The sequence below is a fragment of the Asparagus officinalis genome, chromosome 3, assembly GCF_001876935.1.
Source record: "Asparagus officinalis chromosome 3, Aspof.V1, whole genome shotgun sequence".
Taxonomy (NCBI): Eukaryota; Viridiplantae; Streptophyta; class Magnoliopsida; order Asparagales; family Asparagaceae; genus Asparagus; species Asparagus officinalis.
This window is the reverse complement of record NC_033796.1, coordinates 68,298,245-68,326,244: the sequence shown is the minus strand read 5'-3', so window position 1 is coordinate 68,326,244 and position 28,000 is coordinate 68,298,245.

The window sequence follows — 28,000 nt, the reverse complement described above, 5'->3', positions numbered from 1 at the left end:
CCATTTTTGGCGAACCGCTCAAATCGGGCGAGCCTAGCAGTTTAGACGAGCCCATCTCTTTGAGCCGGGTTCCCAGTTTCGGCAAACCGCTCAAATCAGGCGAGCCTAACAGTTTAGGCGAGCCCAACCTCTTGAGCCAGGTTCTCAGTTTCGGCGAACCACTCAATCAGGCGAGCCTAACAGTTTAGGCGAGCCCATCTCTTTGAGCCAGGTTCCCAGTTTTAGCGAACCGCTCAAATCAGGTGAGCCTAGGAGTTTAGGCGAGCCCAACCTCTTAAGCCAGGTTCCCATTTTTGGCGAACTGCTCGGATCGGGCGAGCCTAGCAGTTTAGGCGAGCCCCACTCTGTGAGCAAGGTGCTCAATTTTGGCGAACCAAGGGTACCTGGCGAACTCTGTAGTTCAAGAGGGCTTCGTCAAACAAGCGGACTTCACCAAGCTCGCCTGACGGCCCAAGCAGCTCGCCAGACAGGCGCAGGCACACTGTGCCAATCTCGCCTGACGGGCGAACCTCGCCAGCATGAACCTCGCCAACACGCTCACGCCCAAATGGGGGTGGCCACCTCGTTTGCCTGCACGGGTCTGACGTCCGTCTCTGACGACGACGACGATTGCTCAGCAGTGGCAATGTCGGAGACTTCAAGCTCAGTTCAGGGCAAGCACACAAATGTGCACATGACTGACATCCCTGAGGAGATATCCAGGAGACTCGACGAGCAACAAGCAACCATCGACTCCCTAAAGGAGATGTTGGAGCAGCTCCTGAGCGAGAAGAAGAGGAAGAGAGAGAGGACTTCGCGGGTTTCGCATAAATCCTTGAAGCACAAAGAGCGGGTGCTTACTCCTTCTCACTCCTCATCCGAGTCATCTAGAGGAGCGTCATCTTCGGGCCATAACCCGAGAGACAAGAGGTTTGACAATCTCCAAAGTCAACTTGATGCCTTAAAGCTCCAGAAGCATGTGAGCAAGCTGGGGGTTATCAGACCGCATCCAATTGAATGGGATGCGGTCTCCTACCCGGCAAAGTTCGAGCCGCTGGACCTCCTGCAGTTCAATGGAAAGGGTTCTCCTACCCAGCACATCTACTACTTCCAGGCACAAACTGGACACATAGTGGGAAACGATTCCATTATGACTCGACTGTTCATTAGTACCCTCAAGGGGGTCGCTTTTGAATGGTTTCGCAGACTGAAGCCTGAGTTCATCGCCTGCTGGAAGGACATGGAAAGGCTCTTCGTGGCCAGATTCTTTGACGATGACACAGAAGTATCTATGGCCACCCTGTTAGCTGTGAAGCAGAGGAAGACAGAGTCTGTAAGCAACTTTGTCAAGAGATTCAGAAACCGATCGCTGCATTCCCGCGATCGAGTTTCTGAGGTCACACTCATCGAGATGTGCCGGAACAATCTCTCTATCAGCGTTCTGTCCAATATGGGTGCTGTTGAAGCTCGCTCATGGAAAGACTTACTCCGCCAAGGAGAACAAGTCGAGAGCATGCTCAAGCATATGGGTGACGAAGAGCCGTATGAATTTCGAGGAGATGATGACCAAAATGCCTTGGTAGTGGAGACCATTTCCTCATATCCTACGATTTCTCCCGTTGATCCTCTTCAATAGGACGGCGGGCCCACAAAACTATCAAGTTAAATGTTACATCTGATAGTCATTTCTCCATCAGTCTTATTTAACTAGACGATGGATCTTTTAAAACTATCAAGTTAACTATTACCTCTGATAGTCTCCTCCAAATTTCCCCCGTTGATCCTCTTTAATAGGACGACGGGCCCACAAAGCTATCATGTTAACAATCACCTCTGATAGTCCCCTTACACTCCGACAAGTACACGAGTATAAACTGCTTCTTCTGATCCTCCAACTGGTATAAGAGGTTAAACTATTCCCCACACTTCCACTTCTTGAGCCAGGTTCCCAGTACGGGCGAACCGCTCAAATCAGGCGAGCCTAACAGTTTAGGCGAGCCCATCTTCTTGAGCCAGGTTCCTGTTATGACGAACCGCTCAAATCAGGTGAGCCTAACAGTTTAGTCGAGCTTCGCTTCTTGAGCCAGGTCCCCGGTTATGGCGAACCGCTCAAAACAGGCAAGGCTAGCAGTTCAGTTGGGCGGCATCAAACTCCCACTTGGTCAAACCTTCAGATAGTTAGGACCAAAGCCACAATCCCCCGCCAATCCTCTTCAATAGGATGGCGGGACCCCCACTGTCATGTTAACACTGCACCTCTGACAAAATCAACTTACCAATCCTCTTCAATAGGATGGTAGGTCCTCAAAGTCGCTCCGATCACGGCAATTCCTATCACGTTAACGATTACCTCTGATAGCCGACACTGTCATTCCTGCAAACGACATTGTCCGATCAGTCGTCACACTCATACGTCCCTGAACGACCTGATCCATTCTGAGCGTTCTGATATTTCCTTAGAACAATCGATTGATAGTAGCCTACCATGCGATGGCTCCTATAACAATCAATCGTCACACTCATACGTCCATGAACGATTTGATCCCCCAGCACCGTCTTTCCCGTCAAAGGCGTCGCTGTTTGATGGTGGCCTACCAGGCGATGTGCCGCTATATCAGGGTTCGTCTTTGCCCCAAGAAAAGACAAATCAGGGTTCGTCTTTGCCCCAAGAAAAGACAAATCAGGGTTCATTTTAGCCCCAAGAGAAGACAAGCTTCTCCTCACGACTCCAACAGGTATACGAGTATAAATTGTTCCCTACTTTGACTGGAAGTTCATGAAGAAAACTCCTAAGGATAACCCGCCATACTCCCACTGGTGCAAGAGTCTAAACTGCCCCCTAATACTCCCACTGGTGCAAGAGTATAAACTGCTCCTTTCCTCCAACCGGTGCACGAGGCTAAACTGCTTCTTTACTCCAACTGGTACATGAGTCTAAACTGCTTCTACCCTCCGACTAGTATATGAAGTTAAACTGCTCCCTACTCTCTTAATCCAAACGCCTCGAAAGGCTAAGGATAGAGGAGAAATTTTAGCATTGAGCCTAAGAGAAACTCCTCGATAACTTATCATGCTAAGGGCAAGAGCATGGCTAGTCCAACTCAAACGGCAGTTGGTAAAGACAAATCAAGTCCGTTGATAGCTGAGGGTTTGCTCAAAATCCTAGAAGGCGATCATCAGCTGCGAGTGAAGAGGTCAACTTCACCGAGCTCGTTGGAGGGCTCCTCACTCCATTTGAGCAGGGATCACTTTACGGGTCTTCATATCCAAAGTGTTCCAGACCCCATGCGGCCCGATTCAGGTCTGAAAACTTTGTAGGAGGTTTTGTAGGCAATAAAAATTGCCTTTAATCCTTATCAGAGAAGTTCAGAGCAAAACTGCTAAAACCTCACCCGAAATAGCAGAAAAAGGGGAAAACGCAGATATCTCCCAAATCGTAAGGAATTTGGCAAAATGGAGGAAGCGAACTGAAGCCTTCGGCTCGGTTCGGATGGCTCCATCTCGTCGTGATAGGCGATTTTCATATATAATTCGTCCAATTCCGACTTACGGTTTGAAAGTTACGGTCTATTCTTCGATCCATGCTCAGGAGCTCGCCTGCAGCTCGAATTTCACCTGCACACTCGAGCTCGCCTGCAGACCCAAGTCTGCCTGCAGTCACAAGCTCACCTGCAGACCCAGCTCGCCTGCAGACCCAAGTCTGCATGCAGTCCCAAGCTCGCCTGCAGACTCAGCTCGCCTGCAAGCTCGCCTGCAGACCCAAGTCTGCCTGCAGTCCTAAGCTCGCCTGCAGACCCAAGCTGCAGACTCGCCAGCTCATTGTCAACTGCCCACTTGGAGTATGGGAACAATTACATCAATGGTCGAATCCCACGAATCAAGGGAGAGGGCACAGTACTCCAAGACCGTCAAGTGGCCGCTCACAGTACGAATGATTGGGCAGGTGTCGAGTCGACCTGAACATTCATAAATGCATCTCACTTCGGCTGTCTGGGTTAAGAGCTGGATCCGCCCGTAATCGGCGAACTGTCCAAACCCACTTGAGTACCGGGAACCCACTTTCCAGCCCCTCTCGACCTGAAAAGAGAAGGCACAGTACTCCAGGCCCGCCGAATGGCCGCTCATAGTACGAGTGATCGGACAGGTGCCAGATTAACCTGCGCGTTCATAAATGCAACTCAGCTCATCGGTCCAAGTCAAGAGCTGGATCCGCCAGTGCACAGTGATCTGGCCCAATCCACTCGAGTAATGGACAGCCGCTGTCTCACATATGAGGATGGACCTTCCCACTCCTAGGCGACAGGACGTGAAGCACAACCCATCGAGTGACGGTCCGTAGTACAGAGGAGCGACAAGATGTCTCTCAACAGCGTATGGTCACATCCCATGATTCAAGGAGCGGCCACGCCATCTCTCCTCTATTTAAGAACCTCGCCCGGCTACAGGAAAGAGGTTCACACATAGTTAATTGATTAATTCAATTAGTTAACTGAACCACTGGCTCTCGACTCCCAACTGAGTCGACAACCAGTTCTCTGCATCACTTTTGCATTGTAGCCCCACTTCATAGTTCTGAGCCCTGATCGCCGGTGAACTAGAAGATCAGAACTCTCTCGACTCGAGTTCCTACTGCGTACTGGAACTCCCCAGCAACCTCGGTCGAACGGTCCAAGGGAAGCAGACTCGGCACAAGTATCGAGCGAAGCATCCTGTAGCTACCAAAAAGTCCCCACACTAAACAAGGAGGGCCTTCCCTCTGCTTCTGTTGTAAACATTTGATTATTAGTTTGTAATAAGCTTTCTTATCAATACAAACGAAACTCCCTGTTTCCGGGAAATCAAATTTACACCCAACATGCCTCCAGACCCAAAGCCACCACAAACACCACCAGTACAGCCACGCTAGATCTCCCCGACTCCCTACCCTCCTCCTCGTCATCGCCGTCAGCCCGACCCGCTGCCCACGCCACTGTCCTCCCCCTCGTTCGTCGGACAGCCCCTTGTCGGAGTTTCTTCAAATGCCGCGCTCCATCGCGTCCGATCCAACCTGCGCCGTCGATGTCGACTCGTTCGACGTACAGAGGCAAGATCTCACCTCTCCATATGTTTAGTTTTATAATTATTATCGATTAAATAATTTAATTAGATATGATATGTTGGTAATGTGCATATTGTGAATATTGGTGTAGAATGTTGATAAATAGTAATATATAGTATTTTAGTAATAATAAAGAGATATTTTTGCTGTATTCATATCTGAGATTAACGATCATGAAATGATGAGCGTATGTGTTGTAATTAGATTTTATGAGACATTAATAATTTTGTATAATTACATCTAATTTACGGACATGAAATGACAAGTTAGGTGTTACAATTAGAATTTACAAAATATTATCGAAAAAGAAATAAATTTAAGGTAATTTATAAAATAGGGAAATGTTACTATTCATGCAGATATATATATATATATATATTATGTTAAATTAGTTATAATGAGAAATAGTTTTAAAGAATAATTGTGGAAAAAATAATATTTATTAATTAAGAATGTATAACTGATAGTCGTAGAGTGCGACATTTCATGTGCAAAACGATATCGGTTTTTAGTTTTTTTACCGCATTATTATATTAGAGGATACTTAATTACGGTTAGCTTACATGAGAAGTTTGGACACCCAGTAGTAAGTTATCAATGAAACTTATTTATTCATGCTTTAATGTAGTAGTGCATTCATACTGTAGTAGTGCATTCCATGTTTTAATGTAGTGATTATTCATGCTTTACAAACTTGTTTAATCATGTTCAACATGTCAAGTTATTATTGTATAGAATTAGTTTTATTTATTGCCTCTTATTGTGATTAAGAACCTTAGTATTTCATGACTTAGTGGCCTCGTGCATCATGAACAGACTTAGTGACATGTGTGAGTGTGTTGACTGAGTTTAGGTGGTGAACCCGAGTTTCAATGAGGATTATGGTTGACTTAGAAAAATAAAAGGAGTTTGGATGAGGAAGTATTTGTTCATGTGATAGGATGTGGCTATTGATGTATCTTCCAGGCTAGCGTTAGCGAATTCGTGTAGTCACTGGGGTTGGTTTGTTGGGCTAAAGTGAATTCATGTAGTCACCTTAGTCCGTGACCTATTTTGTCACCTAAGCTTTGCCTGAGTTCGGACCAGGCCGAGATTGTATTGCGTGTAGTCCTCTGATCGATTCGTGTAGTGGTATTGGATGCGCGTAGAGGATTTGTGAACAGTCAGTTATCCGGTGATATGAATGTTGACTTTATTTAAGATGTGGACCAGTGAGTTTTTGGATGGCTAGTACTCAACCCGGTTACAGTGTGCAGTTAGCCTTATGATTATCATGTTATAGTAGTGTTTTCACATGTTGATTTTGTTGGATTTTCAGTTACACTTCCTTTTGTCATTTTTGTTATCATGTCATTTTCCGCTTGGGTTTATGTTCGTCCTATTTGTTTTAGAGGGGAGTGCATGAGAATATACAACCATTCGAATGAGTGGATGTGATTATGCCACCTCACTACCAAGCACAACTTTTTATGCTTGGTACCAAGCATACCCATTTTTCCTCGTATGCATATATATATATATATATATATATATATAATATATATATATATATATATAATATATATATATCTATATATATATATTATATTATATATATATAATATATATATATAATAATATCTATATATATATATAGAAGAGAGAGAGAGGAAACAAACTTGTGTAAGTTAAGTGGAATAGAAAAAATTATCCACTAAGCTTTTTAGCCACTCTGATTTACCTAGTGATCATTGCATGATATGCAAAAGTTTTTTTTACTTAATAAATGAGTGAGAACTAGGCGAAGTTTGGTGGATATCAACAAAGCATATGATAGGAGTCTTACTCTCTCTCCTTCTCTCTCTCTCTAATAATATATATCTCTATATATATATATATATATATATATATATTATTATATATATTATTATATATATATATATATATATATAATATATAATATATATATATATATTATATATATAGAGGAGAGAGAGAAGATGAGAGTAAGAGAGAGAGAGAGGGAGGCGAGGGAGGGAGAGGGAGAGGGAGAGTAGAGAGAGAATGTGTATGTTTCGGTACCGAAAGCACCTAACTACGTTGATGCGTTGGTAGCTAAGGTGGATAATCCGTCCATCTCATTCAAATGGTTGCATATCCTTATGCACTCTTTCAAACCCATATGGTCTCCATTTGGAATGAGTGGAGGCGACTGCATTGAGCATATGCAACCATTCGATATGAGTGGATTGATTATGCAACCTCACTCCAACCCAACTTGTGCTTGGCTACCAAGCATAACATTTTTATTCTCTTTATATTATATATTATATTATATATATATTATATATATATATATATATATATATAATATATATATATATATACACCAGCTATAGTGCACGTGGACATATTTGTTTTATGTTCTAATACTTTACAAAATTAATTATTTAATTAATAGAAGAGTTTTATTTTTAATGTAATTATAACAACATTTGAGGACTTATTTGTAACTCTCTAACAATTTAGATTATATACTTCTTTCAATCTTCTTAAGATTTAAGATTTGAACTATATAGGAGTTTATCTATAAATAAATATGAAGTTTTAGTATTTTTCTATAAATATATAAAATTTCAATGGTCTTTGTGAAAATTATGAAGATCCATGGTTGTTTGTCAAAAAATTCAGGGTTATTTTGTGAATATTGGCAAATCATGGAATACCCAAAAGATATAATTTTGTTTAATCTTAAAATACATAGTTCTATTTACTTTATAATTTAAGATAATTAATGGTATTTAATAACTACTGGTAGTTTTATGTTTAAATTTAGAATATAATTTTAACATTATGGAGGTTATAATATACTTATTATATAAAAAATTTTACCCAAAAGACAAAAATTCCAAGTTTGTTCTTTACTTTTATGTTAAGTGTGTCATGCTATTCTAGTTTATATTAATTATCTTTATTTTTACTAATCCATTATAACAAAATAAAATTCTCCTTTTCACCTTCTCTCTCTTTTATTATCATATAATTAGTAACATGCTATAAAAAATATATCTACTAAGTTCATGGATAATACAATATTTCTCTCAAATCATAATTAAGTACATAGTAATAATTATAGAAAATAGAAATAGACTCTCCCCCCCCCCCCCCCCCCCCAAATTAGACCTTAAACTTTAGCCTCAGTCCAAATTCTCCACATTTCCTTGTATCATTCGTATCCTCATTCCGCATATAGCCGTTAGTCTAACAACCACATCAGTATAAAGTATAATCCGAGTAAAGCTCAATACTTCCTTAACACAACTTAAATCGTCTTCACCCCCCTCCCCTTTGTTGTTATCTCTTCTGAAGGGATAATATTTTCACTGGGGAGCTTGTATCATCCAAATAATATCATAGTAAAGCCATGGGGTGAGTATAGGATGCTGTTAGAGTTGTAAGAGGTGAGTGTAAATCTAAATCATCAAATGAGTGAATTTAAATAGGTTACAAGTAAGGGCTATTATGATAAAAAAAAAGCAAGCTCTTTGGATTCCGTAATAGTCAAATGTGCCACTTAAATAAAAAAACTACAATTGAAAATGTAACTCTCATTTCAAGCATGCATGAATGCATGCACTAATGGCATTTTAAGTTGACACTTTGTTTGCAAATTGAAACATATTATATTAGTTTGTCATATGTGCGTTTTAAGTGGAGGGGTTACAAAAAATAGAAGTTAATATCAGTGGACAATTAATAGGAGAGTTATGTCATTATTAAGAATGTATGCATGTAAGCATTTTAAGTTGACACTTTGTTTGCAAATTGAAACGTGTATTATTAGTTTGTCATACGTGTGTGCGTTCAATTCTCAGCTATTATGTCAAATACAACTTACAATCTTAAAAACTTTTTATGATAACATTAATATTGGATTAGTGGAGGTGTTACAAAAAATAGAAGTTAATATTAGTAGATAATTAATAGGAGAGTTATTCTATTATTTAAGAATGTATGCATGTATATGAATGTGTTTATATGTATGCAAATTTTTTATGATAACATTAATATTCGGCTGAATGTCACATGGGTATTCCAGGGAATATTCTCAATTTTGTATGACAGAAAGTACTCAAGTTTGTATGATAGATGGTACTAAAGTGATAATTTTAAAAAACTCAAGGGTATATAAGTGCTGCCAAAAGTATATGAGGGTAAAAGTGCAAAGTAGGGAAACCTATAAGTTATTTAACTACTAACTAGCCAAAAGATCGAGGAATGTAGCTTAACAAGAGGTTCAATCTCAATTTTGTTACCAAGATTAGTTTTCACAGCTTTTATGTAAGTGTAATTCCTCTTTCATTGACATGGTTAGTGATGTAGGACGCTTAATGGACAATTCATGGAAGATTTGGACAATCACGAACTAAATATAGATTTATATGTATTATTAACTTCCACAAAGAAACAACCATATCTTTCAATCCGGAAGGTGGATTCTGACATGTTATATATGTAAATAGCCTATCTAGACGAGAGGGAGCCAAACAAATTGTCAGATTTTTAAAATCTCATAAGTAATACCCAGTTTTGGTTGAAATCAAAAAATAATCAGCATTTAGTTTATTTTTAGTATTAAAGTTAGAGTCAATTTAGATTAGGAAATAAATTCAATGCGAGAGTCAAATTAGATTAGGAAACAGATTCAATTTTGATTCATGATTTGTTTCCTCTATTATAGGGAGTCAATTAGATTAGGAAACAGATTCAATTTTGATTCATGATTTGTTTCCTCTATTATAGGGAGTCTTTTTAGGGTAGGATTTGATAAACAGATTCAATTTTGATTCATGATTTGTTTCCTCTATTATAGGGAGTCTTTTTAGGGTAGGATTTGATACTTTCTTTTTCTTTGTAATTCTAGGTTTACTAGGAGTTTTGTTTATTTTTCTATTTAAAAAGAGTCATGTAACCCAAAGAAGAATATCTTGGAATTAAATAAAACTTCTCTTGAAGAAAGTTTTGGTGTGTTTTCTTGAGTCTGTGGAGGAAGTCCTCGTGGTAAGGCTTCTTTGTTTTCGTCGCTGCGCCAGTTGGTATCAGAGCATGGTTCATCCTACGCAATGGCTGAGAACCACAATGATCCTAATATTGTAATCGTCAAAATGCTCCAATTGATGAAACAACAGATGTAACAACAACTAAAATAATTATGACAACAACATGAGTTGATGATGGAGGCGCTTCAGAACTTGCGGATTGGGAATAACCCTAGGCAAAGGGCAGTTCCCCCGGCTGGAGGACCTGTTGGAGGCAGGGCCAATCCCCGCGATCCACCGACTAGGGTTGGTTTGGATTCAGATTCAGAAGGGGAGGAAGATCTAACTTTTGGTCCAAACAATGACCAGTTTATTGCTCCCGGTTAGTACAATGATCAGATTCTTAAGATTAAGGCTGATCTCCCTTTCTTTAGTGAAAATCTTGATGTGGATGATTTTCTAGATTGGCTTGCTGAGGCTGAGAAATATTTCAACCTGATGAGAATTGCTGATAATTTACAGATTAAATACGTGGCCTATAAACTACGTAGTGGAGTTTCTACTTAGTGGGAGCAATTTCAAAACAATCGCAGTGGCCAAGGCAAGCAACCTGTTCGCACTTGGAGTTGTATGAGGGAGGCGCTATGTATACGATTTCTTCCGGCAAATTATGATCAAATCCTTTATTAGAAATCTTTAGATTGTAAACAGGAGGATCAGACAGTTCAGCAGTATACCCAGGAGTTTTATAGACTATCGGCACAGAACAACCGAACAAAATAGAGGGACAACAGATTTCTAGATTTCCAGGTTCATCGGTGGGCTTCGTACTGTGATCAAGGGTCAAGTGTAGTTGACAACCATATGTGTGGATGAAGAAATTAATCGTTCTATGAAAGTAGAAGCGCAACTTGAAATTACCCTAGAGGGGGGGTGAATAGGGTATTTGCTAATCCAATCTGATATTGATGCCAAATAAAACTAATTAATAAATATCCTAGCAATATGATGTGTTCAAGTGATATATGCAAGGATAAACAATATAGTGGACAATTAAGATGAGACAATAGGTAATATAAAAGTATACAAGAAAATAAGTGCGCCAATATAAAAACTCAAACATAAAGCAAATGATCACGGAGTTCGGTCGACCCACGACCTACGTCTCTGATCCTCACCCTCGAGGAGAATCTCTACTATATCAAAATACTACACAATTAATTTTCAACGCTCACCGATAAACGTTTACAACTCACACACTTGTAATCACACAACACACTTCTCTAAGTGTTGGCCTAGCCCGTGACAACTTCCTCAAGTGCTTGGAATTATGAGCTCTCCCTAGGATTTACTACCGACGCCACTCCTCTTGGAATTGACCCCGTCTCTCACCAACTACTTCTCTAAGTGTCCTTCTATATTACAATGTATTCTGTCAACAATTAAGCACATGTAAAAATGATTTTTTCTCTAAACAAGATGAGAACTAAGTTAAGCCCACACTCAATTAATCACTCACCATAATCCAAATTATACTTAATGTGAAATACTAAAAGCTCAATAGGTTGTGTGTGTGCAATCATTGAGTAAAATGAAATGTAAACTCAATTTATAATCTAGCTTAAGAAAATGATAATCAACAATAAACATATATAAAGCTAGAGTTTGAGTTTAGCAAAACTTCTCTGCAAACAAGAGTGATCGAGGTGTAAGATTGAAGCTCAAAAAGATATGAGATGATCTCCTCCTCTTGTGAAACTCTCTTCACATAAACACACTTAAAAACAAACTTAAAACACACTTAAACAAACTTGTAAACTTGATTAAAATACTTCTTGGTTAACCCCATATGTTGAGACTGAGGGGGATCACAAAACAAAGCCCAAAAAACAAGAAAGTCCAAGGAAAAAGACAAAATTCAAAAAATCAGCAAAGCTGGAAAACTAGCCGTTACAGTCCCATTAGTCGACTGATAGTACTGTTCAGTCGACTGATGAGCTGACCGTTGGAGGCCGCTTATCCTTCATCGGTCGGCTGATAAAATCATTAGTCGACTAATGACCTACTTTAGTCGATTAATGGTTCATCAGTCGACTGAGCAGAAACTTTTCTGCTTTTCTAGTGTGTTTCTTCGGTTGACTGATGATCTTCATTAGTCGACTGATAACGTGCACAGAGAATTTTATGAACAATAAAAAGGAACTTTGAACTTGGTTTAAAAATAGAAAATAAATTTCAAAAAATATAAAAATTTAGAAAATATTTATAACTTGAATATAAACATGTTAGAAAAAAAAAATTTAAAATATCATTTCCTATTTGTGAAAACTCATCATTTTGCAAAATCGGTCAAAATGCAAAATCTCAAAAACACATGATTTTGACAAAATGATTTCAACCAAGTTTGAAACTTCTTTTGAATAGATTAATAGACTTTATAAAAGATATAAATTAGTATAATTAAGTCTTTAATCGGTAAACACATTATTTTCCAAAACAAATATGATAAATATGAAATGTGTATGTATGTATATAAATATAACTATGTGTTTCATATTTATTTAAACTTGAAAGCTATAAAACAAAAATGTGTATGTGTGTAATATTTGAGCTTTAAAGTATAATAAATATGGTATAAGACTTAAACTAGAAACAATATCCCTAAGTTAGAAATATTCGTTTGAGCTCGTCTTGGTTGCCGATGAAGCTTGATCTTGTACTTGAATTCATCATCGCTTCATTCTAAATTTCCTCAAACCTTCAAGATGTCGTCGTTAAGCTCAATCCAACCAACCTCCAACAGAGGATGTTTGTATAGATTACCTAACAAAACAAATGCAAACACTTGACACACGATGTTAGGAATTATTTGTTAATCATCAAAACTATATTAGATAGTAGGCTCATAAACATGAGACCTAACACAACTCACTCATCCTAATAGATTCAGACTAATTACAAGAGATTTGGTGAGTCGTCACGAGGTTAGAATACAAGGTATAAGTAGACTAAAAACCAGAATACTACTCAAAAGGATGCAGATGATAAGACGGACTCGGGAAAGCAAGGGAATCGAGGTTTGCAGAATCAACAGAATTTCTAGAACCAAACGAGAGGAGCTCAATAGAATCGACACAATAATAATCCTTATGCTCGAAATCATGGGAATAAATACTATCATTGTTAACAGATGGGGCACCTATTTAATAACTGTCCTAACCGTGGTAGAGTTAATATGGTTGAAAGGGAGGATAGCAAGGAAGGCAAGCTTGAGACTGAGGTCGAACACCATACGGTCAATCCTGATGATGTGTATGACGAGGATGAGCTCGAGGTGTGTGTAGTTCACAGAATGATGTTGGCAACTGAAGGGTGACTGAGGACCCACAAAGGCATAATCTTTTTCAAACTCGTTGCATGGTGAATCAACATGCGATTAAGTTGATAATTGATAGCGGTAGTTAAGAGAATTTGATATCTCGAGAAGCAGTAGATAGGTTGAATTTACTGACACAGAAGCACCCTTCCCCTTACAAATTCAAATGAATTACATCCGTGGGTGATATCAAGGTCACGGAATAGAGCATAGTTAATTTCTCTGTTGGCAGAAAATCTACAGTATCGTTATGTGCAATGAGGGAGTTTCAGAAGGAGTCTTTGCACTCCCTGTTTGTGTTTACAGTAGTGAATAAGGGATTCATCGGTTCTACGAATGACATTCCAGAATAGTTAAATTCCCTTTTGAAGGAGTTTCGTGACATCATGCCTGAAGAGCTTCCCACTAGATTACCTCCGCTCCGAAATATCCAGCATCATATTGACTTTGTACCTGGAGTCACTCTTCCTAATCTTCCTCATTAAGGATGAGCCCAACCGAACATGAAATATTACGGGAGCATGTACAGGATTTATTGCAGAAGGGTTACCTTAGGGAGAGCATGAGCCCGTGCGTAGTGCCAGCCCTCTTGGTGCCTAAGAAGGACGGGAATTAGCAAATGTGTGTTGACAGTCGGGCTATCAATAAAATACACATGATGTGGGTGTTGGACCCTAGAGGGGGGTGATTAGGGTCTTAAGGCTATAATTGTGCAATAAAAAATGAGACAAGCAACAAACCACAAAACGAACAACTATAGTAAATAAGATAGAGTTAGAAATCGTTATCCAAGTGACGCGCGATGTGTTAACGAGGTTCGGCCCGCTCACCTACGTCCCCGCTACTCACTCTCGAGGAGAATCCACTACACAACCCGGTTTGGAAGCTGAAACTTTTTCTACACAATGATCTCCATAAGATCTCATAACTACATAGTTGATCACCACAAGATCTCACTCCCACACAGTTGATCTCTACAAGATCAAGCTCTTAACAGTAGTAATGGTGTAAAAACTCTCTCTTTACAATGTCCCTATGGCAATGAAAAAGATTACACTGAAGCTGGGAAGTGAACTTAAAAACAGAGAAAATCAGGTTTTGAAAGTTTGCTCCCAGTAAAAACAGATCTTTGATTTTTCAAAATGTTTGGGACACTTGAAGAAGAAGGGATAAATGGGTATAAATAGGAGAAAACACTTCAACCAAAACCCATACCCATATCCCCTAAATCTCGTAAAAAATCATCGTCTGAAACTGTACGTAAAAGTCCGTTAGAGTAAACGGAGGTCGACCGTGAAAATCTCGCGGTTGACCGCGAGCCACTTTTGAGGCTCAGAAAATTTCCAGAGACTTTGGCAGTCGACCGTGACGGTCGACCGTGGGAATTTTCGAGCTGACGGCCGACCATGGCAGTCGACCGCGAAAGTTTCTGTTTGGCTCCGTAGGTAAAAACTCAGGTATGGTCGACCGTGACGGTCAACCACAAACTGATATAACTGACACTATTTTTGAAAGTAGTTTTTGACTCTTTAAAAATCTGTAAAAATATTCAAATAACTTCTAAAAATTATGTAACTTTGTAAATTATTTTTGACACTAAAAACAAACTGTTTAGAAAATGAATTTTACGAAAAGGTCATCATACTTGTGAAAAATGATATTTTGTCAAAATGCTCAAAACTATAAGTATGAAAACATGTGTGTGATATCCCAATAGATTCAAATGAAATCTATAACTACTTGCCTACATTCTAGCACTAGAGAGAAAAGAAAAACTAGCTAATATCCTCACATAGAATTACAATTCTTTGAGTCTTGATATAGCTTGAGTTGATGAAGCTTCTCATTGCATTTATTATTCTTGAATAAAAATTCTTTGAGTCTTGATATAGCTTGAGTTGATGAAGCTTCTCATTGCATTTATTATTCTTGAATAAACAATGCTTCATCACTATGCCTCCTCTTCCTTTGGATATCATCGTTGTAGCTCATATCCTATCCAATCCTTCATAAGTGGTACTAACATGTTTGATATATATATTAACTATAATATCACTCAAAAAGCAATTAGTACCGATAATGGTGGTTGTAAAACATCATCAAAACTATATTAACTATAATATCACTCAAAAAGCAATTAGTACCGATAATGGTGGTTGTAAAACATCATCAAAACATAAGGGCTAATAATCTCCCCCTTCCCTTTTTGATGATGACAACCAACCATTATATAAGAGCAAAATAAATATAGCTTATAGATAGGTGCTCCCTCTATCTATGAGCTTCCCCTTACTATGTGCACAAATGAGGAGATTTCTCTTCCCCTTTGTCACCATCAAAATGGGGTAAATGAAATAGGAATCGAAACATGCATATGAAATACAACTAACCAAGCAAGCAAATAGAACTTTTACATAGTGCATAAACCCAAACCATTTCTTATGCGATAAAAATCATCTTCACTAAAAGGCTTGGTAAAGATGTCCGCTAATTGAGATTTTGTGTCAATATACACGAGGAATACATCTTGCCTCTCTACATGATTGTGTAAGAAATGCTGGCGCATATCAATATGCTTGGTTCTAGAATGTAAAACCAAATTTTTTGAAATATTGATAGCACTAGTGTTATCACAAAAGATTTTAATATTTTAAAAATTCAAATCATAGTCAACTAAACTTTGTTTCATCCATAAAACTTGGGCACAACATAAGCCGACGGCAATGTATTCTGCTTCCATAGTGGACAAAGCAACACAATTTTGTTTCTTGAAAGCCCAAGAGACAAGAGAGTTACCCAAGAATTGACATGTACCACTCGTACTCTTGCGATCTACCTTACATCCAGCAAAGTCAGCATTATAAAAACCATATAGATCAAAAGAGGTGCTTTTTGGATAAAATAAATCAAGATCAATTGTTCCATGAACATATTTAATAATTCTTTTAACCGTAATCAAATGAGATGCTTTAGGAGAAGCTTGAAAATGTGCACATGCACACACACACTAAACATGATATCGGGTCTACTAGCGGTGAGATAAAGAAAACTACCTATGATACATCGGTATAGTTTTTGGTCCACATGCTCACCACTATCATCCGCATCAAGCTTGACATTTGTACTCATGGGAGTTGGTACATGCTTAGAATTCTCCAAATTGAATTTCTTCACCAATTCTCTAGCATACTTGCTTTGAGAAATGAATATCCCATCCTTAGTTTTCTTGACTTGGAGCCGAGAAAGAATGTGAGCTCTCCCATCATGCTCATTTCAAAATGATCTTGCATAACTTTAGAAAAATCCTTGCATAAAGATTCATTAGTAGCATCAAAAATGATATCATCAACATATATTTGAACTAAAATAAAATCATTTTTTTTTCTCACAAAAAGAGTATTATTAATTTTTCTTTTAGAAAAACTATTTTCAAGAAGAAAACTAGAGAGGTGGGCATACCAAGCTTTAGGAGCTTATTTCAACCCATATAAAGCTTTTTGAACCCGGTAAACATGATTAGGAAATGCATGATCCATAAAACAGGGGGGTTGCTCAACATATACTTCCTCTTCTATAAAACCATTTAAAAATGCACTTTTAACATCCATTTAAAACAATTTGAAATCTTTAAAGCTTGCAAATGCCAAAAACATTCTAATTGATTCTAACCTTGCAACCGGTGTAAATGTTTTATCATAGTCTATGCCCTCCTCTTGATTGTATCCTTGGGCAACTAAACGAGCTTTATTTCTAGTTATAATGCTATGTTCATCAAGTTTGTTTCTAAAAACCCATTTTGTTCCAATTACACTAGCATTGTTTGGTCTAGGAACTAGTTTCCAAACATTATTTCTTCGAAAATTGTTTAGTTCATCATGCATAGCTAAAACCCAAAATTTATTATTTAAAGCATAATTAACCTTCTTAGGTTCTAATTAAGATAAGAAGGCAATATTACCACACTCACTCAAAGCCTTTGAGAGAGTTAGAACCCCTTGTGAAGGATTCCTAATGATTTGCTCCTTTGGATGATTTGGTGCAAATTTCCATGCTATGGGGAGTTCTTCTTGTTCTTGCTCTTGAATATTGTTTGTGCTTTCCCCATCTTTTGAACATCTATTGAGGGTGTTTCATTTATTTGCAAAAGTTCCAATCCTCCCTCAACATCATCATCATCTTTCCTAGGCAAATCAACTTGTAAACTAATATTAGTCTCATCAAAAGTAATGTTTATAGATTCTTCAACAACAAGAGTTCGTTTGTTGAAGACCCTATAAGCCTTACTTCGAAGCGCATATCCTAAGAAGATGCCAACATCAATTTTAGAATCAAATTTATCATGGTGATCTTTTGTATTTAAAATAAAATATTTATAACCAAATATACGAAAATATCCAATGAAAGGAGTTTTGCCATAAAATAGTTCATAAGGAGTTTTCTTAAGCTTTGGTCTAATCAAAACACGATTTAAAATATGGCAAGCCGTATTGATGGCTTACGCCCAAAAATACTTAAGCAAATCAAAAGAGTTTAACATAGTTCGTGTCATCTCTTGTATGGTGCGATTTTCCGTTCAACAACACTATTTTGTTGTGGTATTCTTGGAGCGAAAAACACATGAGTTATACCACGATGTGCACAAAAATCATAGAAAAAATTATTTTAAAATTCACCACCATGATCACTTCTTATTTTAACAACTTTCAAATCTTTTTCATTTAATTCTTTTAACATGATTCGAAAACTCTTCAAAATATTTATCTTTACTTGCAAGAAAGATTGTTCATGTAAAACGAGAAAAATTATCAATGATAACAAAAACATAGTGTTTGCCTCCAAGAGAGGTAACACGCTCATGTAAAACGAGAAAAATTATCAATGATAACAAAAACATAGTGTTTGCCTCCAAGAGAGGTAACACGCATAGGACCAAATAAATCAAGACAAAAACATAGTGTTTGCCTCCAAGAGAGGTAACACGCATAGGACCAAATAAATCAAGATGAAGTAATTTCAAGGGCTTAGAAGTTGATACATCATTGATGGATTTGAAGGTAGATTTAGTTTGTTTACCTTTAGCACAATCTTCGCATATGGTATCTTTGATAAAATGCAAGCTTGGTAACCCTTTTACAAGATTCCTCTTGGACAATTTTGATATCAATTCCATGTTCGCATGTCCAAGCCTCTTATGCTAAATCCAAGGGTTTTCATCAACCTCCGCAAGGCGTTTAACATCTTGATTTAATAGCTCATTCATCTCAAAAATGTATACATTAGATTTTCTATTAGCAACAAAAATAGTTTTTCCATTTGAGCTAACAATACATTTGTCCGGTTTAAAGGAAATATCAAAACCTTTATCACTCAATTGGCTAATGTTAAGAAGATTATGATTCAAACCACTAACCAAATAAACATCTTCTATTACGGGAAAGGGTGTCTTACTAATACATCCAATACCAATGATTTTACCTTTCTCTCCACCACCGAAGGAGACACTACCTCCTTCAATCCTTGATAGGGTTGTAAATAGCTCTTTGTTGCTCGTCATATGATGTGAGCAACCACTATCAAAGTACCATATCTCTCTACATCGTCTTTGTGATGTTCCCTATAAGAGATGAAGGTGTAGTAACTTTAGGTACCCAAATCTTGAGTCCTTGGTGGTTATCAAGCTTGGTACCTTTGGGTACCCATGTCATTCCATAAAAATCATGATTGTCTTTAATCCTACAATGAGTGGAAATATGACCACGTTTTATACAATATGTGCACACAAAATTTCTCTTGTGTGTAGAGGCATGAGATCTATGAAATCTATTTCTCTCAGTGTAGAGGCATGAGATCTATGAAATCTATTTCTCTCATGATGATGATAATTAGCATAAGCATGAGTGGGTCTAATCCTACCACTCTCAATTTCAAGTCTTTCAATCTTGAATCTTAATTGTTTGTTTTCAAAATTAAGATCCCCTAGCAATTCATCTTTTAAAGTAAGAGATGTTTGTAGTTGTTCTAGTTTGGCATCACAAGAAGCATGCAATTTTTTAAAAGAAAAAAATTCTTTTGACATCCTTTTAAACTCAATGTTTAATTCTTCTAATGCGGTAGCTAAATCACATTGCATGAAAAAGGATTCACTTTCGGTATTGGAAACTACTTCCTTTTCATAAGCCATGAAGCAAATGTTGGGATCATGAAGAGAAATATTAGCTCCTTCTTCATTGCTATCCGAATCGCTTGGTTCGGATTCCTCTCATCCAGCATACATGGCTTTCTTCTTCTTGTACTTCAAGTATTTCTCCTTGAGCTTGGGGCAATCTTTAGCGATATGACCCGGTTCATTACATTCAAAGCACTTTCCTACACGTGAAGAAAATTTATTGTTAGATCGGGGATTAAACTTCTTGTTCATTTTAATGAGTCTAGAAATTCTTCTAGAGAGGTGAGCCACTTCTCTAGAAAAATCAACTTCACTATCCGATGATGATGAGGAGTTATCACTAGTTCCTTTGAGAGCTATGGTCTTTATTTTTTGTGATGGCTCCTCAACTTCCCATGGGGGCACTTCCTCCTTCTCCTTTTCTTTGAGCTTCTTCTCATGGACCTTAAGCTTGCCGATGAGGCCATCGAGAGCAAGAGTAGTAAGATCGTGAGCTTCCTCTATGGCCGTAGTTTTGGGTTCCCATGCCGCAGTCAATGAACGAAGGAGCTTGTAGTTCATGTCTTGGATAGTCAAACGCTTGTCAAGACCATGCAATTCATTGATTATGTTAGTGAAGCGAGAAAACATAGCATCAATGGATTCATTAGGAAGCATCTTAAATAACTCATATTCATGCATAAGCCCACTAATTTTGGATTCCTTAACTTGGGGGTTCCTTCATGTGTAATACATAATTTCACCCATATTTTGTATGCGGTTGCACACGTAGAAACCCTTTCCTTCATGTGTAATACATAATTTCACCCATATTTTGTATGCGGTTGCACACGTAGAAACCCTATTATACTCATTGGGGGAAAGACCACAAATTAAGGTGTTCATGGCCTTTGCATTGAGATTAGTTTGGTGCCTTTCTTCATCGGTCATGTTTCCAACTTTAGGTTTTTCTACATATTTCTTCTCTATGAGTTCTAGAATATCAAGATCAATGCAACAAAGATAAATCCTCATTCTAGCCTTCCAATAAGAAAAATTACTACCGATGAAAAGAGGTGGTCTAGTGGTGGATTATCCCTCTAACATATGCACATTCATTGAAACCTTCATAAGATCTTTTCTCTAAGGTGGTTAGACCAATAACTAATATAGAGACCAAGCTCTTATACCAATTGTTAGACCCTAGAGGGGGGGTGATTAGGGTCTTAAGGATATAATTGTGCAATAAAAAATGAGACAAGCAACAAACCACAAAATGAACAACTATAGTAAATGAGATAGAATTAGAAATCGTTATCCAAGTGACGCGCGATGTGTTAACGAGGTTTGGCCCACTGACCTACGTCCCCGCTCCTCACTCTCGAGGAGAATTCACTACACAACCCGGTTTGGAAGCCGGAACTTCTTCTACACAACGATCTTCACAAGATCTCACAACTACATAGTTGATCACCATAAGATCTCACACTACAAGAAATTACATCTTTAACGAAGGGATTTCCCTTCGTTAAAGCGCTGAAAACCTTCGTTATTGTATGCTAACGACGGACATCTTTAACGAAGGGATTTCCCTTCGTTAAAGCGCTGAAAACCTTCGTTATTGTATGCTAACGACGGGAAAAAATCCCTTCGTCACCCGTTGTTGAAGTCCTCTTCGCTAAAGGGTCACGAAGGGATATACTACCCGTCGTTATAGAGTCTATAACGACGGAACATATTACCGTCATTAATATTTACGACATATTACCATCGTTAATATTTACGACGGTAATTATCACCTTTTTTACTATCAGTGACGAGGATATTTTCCCGTCGTTACCATCAGTGACGAGATATTTTCCCGTTGTTACCATTAGTTACGGGGATATTTTCTCGTCGTTATCATTAGTTATGGGGATATTTTCCCATCGTAAAAGTCCTCATAATGGGTAATTAGTAACCCATCAACGATGGTGCTTTCCCTTCGTTGATGAACAAAATATGTTTTATAAAACCGTCATTGTAGACTACAAATTTCTAATATACATTAATAATAAATTTTCCATTCATAGGCAACTATCATATTATTCTCACCCTGACACTAAGATTCACAACAAAAATATATTAAAAATACCCAATAATGAATAAGAGGTAAAATAAAAATTCCATTCATTAATAACATCAATAAATAAAATTCCACCATCATCAAATATTCAATACTGATAACAAGAGTTAATATCCTAATTGTTCCAAAGAAAAATACATAAACTATCTAAAACAAATTAAATCTAAAATAAATTAAAATAAAAGTTCAGAAAAGACACATTCTTTCATCTCTAATCATCGTCAAAAGAAGACTCGAGCTACCCCACTCTCCTAATCTTGCATGGATAACCTGAAATTTTTAAAAAAATCACATAATTAAGATATATTAATTAAGCAAATATTATCTTATTAAGTAAAAATCATATTTTTTTAGTGCAAGTAGTCAATCATAAAAGTATATAAGAGATTTTACAAAAAATAATTACCTAGTCCTGCATACGTTCTCGAGTTTGAGGAGTCAACGAAGGTGATTGCCTAAAAAAAAGTTCTTGCATAGCTTTCACTTGTGACTCCAACTCATATATCCTTTGTTGTTGCTCATGCTCATCTAAGCGTTGTTGAAGCATTCACAGTAAGTTGATGAAGCAAAGCGATGACTCTAGATGAAGGGCCTTCACCCCTACCACCCTTGTTTACAGATGAAACAAACTAATGATATACCTGCTTTATCCCACATTGTTTTTCCAACTCATGCTGGATTAATATCATATCAGTGTACTCGTACGGCATTCCACTCTGTATGCTTCGTTTGATAACCTACATAATGTTGAAAAAAGGGAATTTAGAAGAGAATACAATCAAATTCAGCATGATCTCCAACCTAACACTACATGACATTCTTCATTGACATGAACAGTGCACGTATACCAGCAAATTATATAGGTTTAAGTATGTAAGTTTCATAATAGAAGCATTTCCACCAACATCAAGTAGCAGGTTCATTTGCATGAGCAGACATGCTCAGCTTCAAGAGCTAATATTTATAATTAATAAGTATTAAGATTAAGAGCATCAACAGTTCAACTAATCTGTATATCATTAGAAGAAAAAGATAAGGATAGACTATAAAAGAACTACTTGCTGTTTGAATGATTCAGTTTAACAGATACACAAAAAAAGTACACTAAGTAATATCTTCAAAATGAATATCGAGACAATGTCACCGTATAGGAAGGCCAATTAATAAATTATAATTATGTCAAGAAATCAGCATGATAGAATAAGTACACTAAGTAATTCTTAATTTTTACGCATGTTCATCAATTTCCAATTTCTGAAGACAGGTGTAAAGAAAATCTTAAGATATGTAGAACATTCTTCACCTCTCCAACATATTCAATGAGAAACTACTCTTGAGATACATCTTCCAGCAGCCTCTTTCTGCTCAAGTTTTTAAAGCCTATAGAAATACATCACATCAATTTGAAGAAATATAGTGGTCAAGTAATACGTCATTCGATAGAAAATGAGTTGAATTATTTATTTATTTTTACCAAGAGTTATGCTTTTCTAGTTTATTTTGCATAGCGAAGACCCCTGTTGCCTGACTTGATTGGATTGAAACATCTATAAGCATTGGAGTTCAACAATTTAATCTTAATACCCAACTGAATATTGTAATGTCCATTCTAATCCTGACTTATCCTAGTTGCAGTCTGATGTTGCCTTGTTATCTAGATTGTGATCCTAAGTCCATGACAACATTGCATCAATATAAAAATCACTACCTTGATTATTAGGTGATTCAAAATAATGTTAATTACAAGTTATCATTCTTTTTATTACTCCTTGATTTTTTTTTCACTCTCTGTTCGCTTCCCTTCTCATTTTCTCTTTATTTTTACTTTCTTCATTCTCCTTTGTCTTTCCATATTCTCTATTGCTTTTTTGTTTAATTGAACACCCAAAAGAAGTTTCAGCTCTGAATCCTGTTGCCACTCAACATATTTTGTGTGGATAAACTATTTCATAAAATACAAGAATAGAAAGTGAAAACTGCAGATGCCCTTCCGAGAATTTTTATTAAATGATACACAAATAATGAACTCAGCAATGTTTAGGACTTGTTAAGCTTTAAACAACTAGCATTCATTATAAGAAAATGAAAAGCAATGTACACAATGAAAAAGAAGAACATGTGAGTTGAACAATTCACTTACCATGTGCGTGGACATTGCAACAAGAGATCTTCAAGTTGCAAGATGTTCTTTGCAGTGCACAATGGGCTTCCGAATCCCACATCTGGCTCAACCAATCCCTGTCAAGAATCATAACAAATTCAAAATCTTAATCCAAATTCCAAATAAACAACTGTTTGGGCTAATCCTAAATTGATTAAAACTTATAAATCTCTTTAAGACACTGATGAAACATGCAATATGCTACCTTAATCATTGAGTTTCAGATGAACGACCACTAAGGGCATTTTAAAGTCAACTAAACTTTCCAAATTTCTTTGAGGCATTTGATCAAACAGGAAACGTGCAAATGTGATCAATTAAATTTCAGATGAACAACCACCAGGGTCATCTTAAAATCAACTAATTCTCCTAAGTTTCGGCATTGGACCAAACAGCGACATGCAACTATAATTGATTAACTTTCAGATGAACAACCACTAGAACCAACTCAAAATCAGTCAAATTTACAAAATTTCTGAGACACGGGCAACAAGTAACTACAACCGATTAAACATCTCTGAGGTATTAAATCAAACGGGTAATATGCAACCTTAATCAGTTAAGAGTGATGCAATTGTAAATTCAGGCTGAAAAACCTAGCAGGAAACGTAAAAGAAGACCCAATGATTATCAGGTAACTGATAAGAAGGGTTAATGTTTAACATGCTATGACAAGAAGTATACAACGTATCTGTTAACAGTGCAAATCCCCTCATCGCCTCCATCGACTTCTTCAAACCCTAGGTACAGATCTAAACACCAAAAGCCCATCAAACAATACTCAAAGCAGGGACGGAGGTGGCATGGGGAGAGAGCAGGTCGGTGGCATGGGGAGAGAGGAGGTCGCCAGGTCGGGTAGGGGGGAAGCAGCGGCGGCGTGGGGAAGCAGCGATGGTGGCATGGGGAGAAAGAGGTCGAGTAGAGGAGAACAAGGGGAGAGAGGAGGTCGAGGGGTTGGGGAAACGGGGGCGGCGGGATGGGGCGGCGAGGGACGGCGAGATGGGGCGGTGGAACGAGGGGAGAGAGGAGGTCGAGGGGGTGGGGGAACGGGGTCGGCGGGATGGTGCGGCTGTGAAATTTGGGGGAACGAATGAAATTTAGGGGGGAGGGGAACAAATGAATTTTGGGAGAAACAAATGAAATGGGTGGGGATGAATTTTGGGGGAACGATTTTTGGCGACGCAGATGAATAAAAAAGCGTCGTTAAAAATAAACCTTTTAGGGACGCAAACCAGGGCCGTAAGGAAAATAGATTTTTAGCGACGCTTACCTACACGTCGCGATATATGCACACTATTAGCGATGCCAGCCTTAAAACGTCGCTAAAAATATATATTTTTGCCGACGAAAATGAAAAGAACGTCAGGAAATCCATACATTTTTACCGACGCTAAACAAAAACATCGCTAATAATATACACTTGCACATTGCCGAACCTCGTTAAATTCGTGTGTTCTCTCTTGTTCTTATTTCTGTAAATTTTTATCTTTGATTTGTGATGAATTTCTTTCTTGCTCAACTTTCTAACAAGGTCCGGAAGGTTAAGAGTTCGATTTGATTGTTTCGAATCCCCAACATAATGTACATTGAAGAAATATCAATTGTTGAATTAGTGTACAAATTACATATTGATATCCCTTTAGAATACTATAACATTGCATATTCGTTTTAATATTTGTTTTGCCATCAACCACACATGGTACTTGAGTATTTAACATCGTTGTGTTATTGAATTTGACAGGATAATTCTCAGGTATTCCATAATTAATTATTCATTTAATTAACCATTCATTTTCTTAATTAATTTTGAATGGATCTTTAGCGAGATAAATCTGTATTCAGTAGATCAGGTTCGTGATGTTTAATGTACATTAAAGAAATATCAATTGTTGAATTAGTGTACAAATTACATATTGATATCCCTTTAGAATACAATAACATTGGATATTCGCAGCACTGGAGAAGCGGCGACAAGTTTGGCGTGAGGACGAGTTTGTAAAGATCGATGCAGCGGTTATATGGGTTTTGGGCGGTGGGCGAACTGGGATGGGCGAGGAAGATGACGTCGAATATTAACGAGGCGATTTTTTGGTTAACAGTAGGCGATGAATTTTTTTAATTAGGGTTTAGTTTATTAAGTAGTTGCGGTTATATGGGTTTTGGGTTTTGGTTTTATGGGTTTTGGGCGGTGGGCGAACTGGGATGGGCGAGGAAGATGACGTCGAATATTAACGAGGCGATTTTTTGGTTAACAGTAGGCGATGAATTTTTTTAATTAGGGTTTAGTTTATTAAGTAGTTGCGGTTATATGGGTTTTGGGTTTTGGTTTTTGGGTTTTGGATTTTTTTTATATTATTTTCAATAATAATCCAATTAAGATTAGGAGTTATGATTAATGAAGGTAATTGACTCCTTCGTCTTTTAGGAGACCCAATAACAACGGTATAAGAACCAAATCAACGAAGGGATTAGAAAACCGTTATCCTATCTCACATCATTATTCTAATAATTGTGATAACTCGATGAAGGGCTTTAAAACCGTCGTTATTTTACACACATTAATGACGGTCAACTGGTCCCTTCACTAATTTTGGTCGTTAAATATCAGATTTCTTGTAGTGTCACTCCCACATAGTTGATCTCCACAAGATCAAGCTCTCAACAGTAGTAATGGTGTAAAAACTCTCTCTTTACAATGTTCCTATGACGAGGAGAAAGATTACACTGAAGCTGGGAAGTGAACTTAAAAACAGAGAAAATCAGGTTTTGAAAGTTTGCTCTCAGTAAAAACAGATCTCTGATTTTTCAAAATGTTTGGGACACTTGAAGAAGAAGGGGTAAAGGGGTTTAAATAGGAGAAAACACTGCAACCAAAACCCATACCCATATCCCCTAAATCTCATAAAAAATCATCGTCTGAAACTGTATGTAAAAGTCCGTTAGAGTAAACGGCGGTCGACCGTGAAAATCTCGTGGTCGACCGTGAAAGTTTCTGTTTGGCTTCGCAGGTACAAACTCAGGTGCGGTCGACCGTGGCGGTCGACCGCAAACTGATATAACTGACACTGTTTTTTAAAACAGTTTTTGACTCTTTAAAAATCTATAAAAATATTCAAATAACTTCTAAAATTTGTGTAACTTTGTAAATTGTTTTTGACACTAAAAACAAACTGTTTAGAAAAGGAATTTTACAAAAAGGTACTCATACTTGTGAAAAATAATATTTTGTCAAAATGCTCAAAAATATAAGTATGAAAACGTGTGTGTGATATCCCAATACATTCAAATGAAATCTATAACTACTTGCCTACATTCTAGCATTAGAGAGAAAAGAAAAACTAGCTAATATCCTCACATAGAATTATAATTCTTTGAGTCTTTATATATATATATATATATATTAACTATAATATCACTCAAAAAGCAATTAGTACCGATAATGGTGGTTGTAAAACATCATCAAAATATAAGGGCTAACAGTGGGAAAGAATAATATACAAATTTGATTTAGAAGAAATCCTAGCCGAGGAGTTAAAAGAACAAATGGAGAAAATCAATGCTAAGTACAAGGCGGATGCTGATCGATGCAAGAGAAGAAAATTATTTAGAAATGGAGCTACTAATATAAGATCGGGGTCGAGCTTCTTTCAACAAGGGGAGACTGATGTAGAACGCTTAACGGACAATTTCATGGAGGATTCGGACAATCACGAGCTAAATACAGATTTATATGTGTTATTAACTTTCGCAAAGAAACAATCATATCTTTTAATCCAGAAGGCGGATTCTAACATGTTATATATGTAAATAGCTTATTTCGACGAAAAGGAGCCAATCAGATTGTCAGATTTTTAAAATCTCATCAGCAATACCCAGATTTGGCTGAAATCCAAAAATAATCAGCTTTTAGTTTACTTTTAGTATTAAAGTTAGAGTCAATTTAGATTAGAAAATAAATTCAATGCTAGAGTCAAATTAGATTAGGAAATAGGAAATAAATTCAATGCTAGAGTCAAATTAGATTAGGAAATAGATTCAATTTCGATTCATGATTTGTTTCCTCTATTATAGAGAGTCTTTTTAGGGTAGGATTTGACA